Here is a 3,598-nt window from a genome sequence, read left to right as displayed (position 1 = left end):
AAAAAAAAAAAAAAAAAAAAAAAAAAAGAATTTGGAGACAAGTGGGTGGCCCCATCCCCCCAACCTCTGGATATGGTCTCTACAGGTTCTCCCCCCCCTTTGTTGGTCATTTCAGCTAATCTCATATCTGTTGGTCCATGGGAGCCTCTTGCTTTCCTGGCATCTGGGACTTGCTGGTGGCTACCCCAGTTCCCCATCTCTCATTGCTACACACCTCTGTTCAAATTCCTGACCCTCTGTATACCATCCCTGTCTCCTCTCATACCTGACCCTGCCTTCCTTTTTCCCACTCCCCCTCTTCTCTTCCTCCCAAGTCCCTTCTACCCTCTACCTCGTGTGAGTATTTTGTTTGCCCTTCTAAGAAGGACTAAAAGCATCTACGTTTTGGTCTTCCTTCTTGATCTTCATGAGGTCTGTGAATTGTATCTTGGGTATTCTGAGCTTTGGGTCTAATATCCACTTATCAGTGAGTGCATTCCATGTGTGCTCTTTTGTGACTGTGTTACATCACTCAGGATGATATTTTCTAGTCCCACCCCATTTTGTCTCCAAATCTAGCCTGGTTTAGGGCTTCCGCTAACGTCCCCACTTCAGGATGAGAATGTATTAGGGATTTTATTGCTGTGATAAAACACCATGACCAAATCAACTTGAGGAGGAAAGGGCTTATCACAGCTTCCGTATCCCAAGCATAATCCTTCAGGAAGTGAGATCAGTGCAAGCACCTGGAGACGTGAACTGGAGCAGAGGTCACGGAGAAGTACTGCTTATAGGTTTACTCCTCTTGGCTTGCTCAGCCTTCTTTCTTATACAACTCAGGACCACTTACCCAGGGATGGCACCGCCCACAGTGGGCTGGGCACTCCCACATCAACCACTAATCAAGAAAATGTCCCACAGGCTTGTCTACAGCTCCATCTTACAGGGGCGCTTTCTCAACTGTTCCCTCTCCTCAAGCTTCTGTCAAGTTGAGGAGAAAACAACAGACAACAAAAGGACCCAAACAAGCAGAAAGGCAGGATGAAGCAGAGAATAGAGGAATGAGTGTGCAGGGGACTCCTGCCTGACCCCTGGGGGGGGGGGAATCTGGAATAGGCCCAGGGGCTGCCTGTGCTCTGTGATCTTGAGCAAGACACCTTTGGGTTTCGCTGCGGGTCACCTTCCTCTAGGAAGTCTGAGAGGGTAGTGAGCTTGGTGGACAAACTAGTTTGTAGAGAACCAGATTCAGGGATGGGGGAGCCTGCAAAATGTTCTGTGTCCTTCTTCCATGGGGGAATAGCTTCAGAATTTGGCCTTAGTCAGACCATGGCAAGCCTTGAACAGGAAGCTGAGCTGTGGTGGGGCTCAGGCTGCTCATGTGACCTCATCCCTTGGAACATTGATGCTTTCTTTACTGAATAGCAGAGCCCCGTGTGAGAAGCATGTAACATTCTTTACAAACTGCATGGTTTGAGGCTCAGTTGGCAGAGTGCTTCTTGCCTAACATGAACAAGACTGTGGGTTTGAACCTTAGCTCTGCATAAATGGAACGTGACTGTGTACATTTCTATTCTTAGCGCTCAGGAGTTGGAGGCAGGAAGATCAGAGTTCAAGCTCTTCTGGCCTAGGTATTGACTTTGAGACCAGCCTGGGCTACATGAGGTCCTGTCTCAAAACAACAACCAAAACGGAAGGGTTTGTCGACTCCAGCAAGAGAAAGATTTTCTTTGCTTGATGTCTTACATTTGGTGCACCGGGTGGGTTTTGGAATTCAAAAGCACTGTCTCCCCCTCCCACACAGTCAGTGCCCTGTGCACTCTGTTCCTCTCTGTAGACCTCAGTCCCCACAAAGGTTTGTTGTGAGCGTCAAACAAGACTAATAGGGAAAACAGGTAGGGGCGCCGGTGAGGCTAAGATTTCCCGCCTTGCAGCCAATGCAACATTGTTGCTGTTTCTATGATTCTGTAGATTGTGCAGTGACCCTAGGCCAGCAGTCTGCACCTGTCTTCCCATCTGTAGAAGAGAGACACCTGGTGTCTTGTCTTCCAGTCAGGTTGAGGTGAGGATCAGACACGACAATATCCAGTGCTTGAGAAGAGACCCAGCAGGTGTGGGACTGGCCTGGAAGCTGAAGGGTGAGGAAAAGTGGCCACCATGTCCCCTGATGACAAGTGCCTTAGAGAGCAGTATTTTTAGCTGCCCTTCCTGGGCAAAGCTCCAATTCCTGCATTTTAATGGAGAAATAATTCTCACAGTGCGACAAGCTGTAGCCTGCAGGTGTCACATTCATATTGAAGAGAGGACAGAGCAAGGGTTCATTTGCCTGGTTGGAGGTGTGACCGGAATTCGCCCCTACCACCATTTGTAACCTGGCCTGTGAAGACCAATTAGTGGACCTGGCCACTCAGTCATTCATGGGGAGGGAACAGGAAGGGTAGGGATAGTATGGCCGGAGTTCCGAGTCCCCCTGCCTCTCCTAACGACTTACTACAGATGGTCTGCCTGCCTGTAGAGTTGAATGATGGGTAGGGGTGGGGGAGGGGGAGGGGTACCTGCAGCACCTGGCCTTGTTCAGTTCCAGGATATGGATACTGCGTGGGAAGCCTATACCTGGGAGCCAATGAGAAGAGAGACCCTGGATCTTTCCAAAATGAGCAATTCCTAAAGCTCTGGTTGGAAAGCCTGTCATTTTGTTTGTTTTAAATGTGTGTTTGTGTATGCACGTTCACATTTCTGCACGCTCCCCTGTGGAGACCTGAGGTGGACATTTACTGTCTTCCTCCATCACCCTCGACCTTATATTCTGAGGCAGGATCACACTGGAGAAGAGACTCAGCTCACCGCTGTAGCTAGTTCTTCTAGGATGTTTGCTCCAGGGAGTTTATAGGCAAGCCCCCTTTTCACGAGGGTTCTGGGGATCTGAATTTTGGTCTTTACTCTCATGTGGCGCTGCTCATTGAGCTAACCTGGGGTTCCTCATATGAGGAGCACTGGAAGGCACAGATGCAAATGCAGAGATAGTCTGTCCTGCCGCTGTCCCTGTCCACACAGACAAAGGGCTTGCTTTGCTTCCAGACTCTCCTCAGGTGGCATAGTTATAAGATGGCATACGTCTGAGAATGGTGGCATTGTTATAAGGTGGCATATGTCTGAGAACGCTAGTTTGCAATGTTCCCTGACATTCCTCCATCGCTATTGGATGCATCTAGCATTTAAGTTTTGTTGCTTTTTTTTGGTGTTTGGGTTCATAAATTTTTACACAAGTGTCACTGTTACTTTGATCAAGATCTGGAACAGCGATGTCCCACAACGTTCCCTTATGTCCTTCCACAGGCAATAGCCCCCGCCCAAGAGTACCATCTGGCTGCTTTCTAGGTGAATTAGCTCTGCTTTTTAACCTGGGAGCTGAATACTACAGTGATACTATTTCGTATCTACCTTCTTTTCTTTCTTTTTTTTTTTTTTTCTTTTTAGAGATTTATTTATTTATTATTTGTAAGTACACTGTAGCTGTCTTCAGCCACTCCAGAAGAGGGAGTCCCATCTTGTTACAGATGGTTGTGAACTACCATATGATTGCTGGGACTTGAACTCAGGACCGTCAGAAGAGCAGTTGGTG

This window comes from Mus pahari, chromosome 10 (assembly GCF_900095145.1).
Source record: "Mus pahari chromosome 10, PAHARI_EIJ_v1.1, whole genome shotgun sequence".
Classification (NCBI taxonomy): Eukaryota; Metazoa; Chordata; class Mammalia; order Rodentia; family Muridae; genus Mus; species Mus pahari.
The sequence above is the reverse complement of the archived record's forward strand: the minus strand, read 5'-3'. Positions refer to the sequence as shown.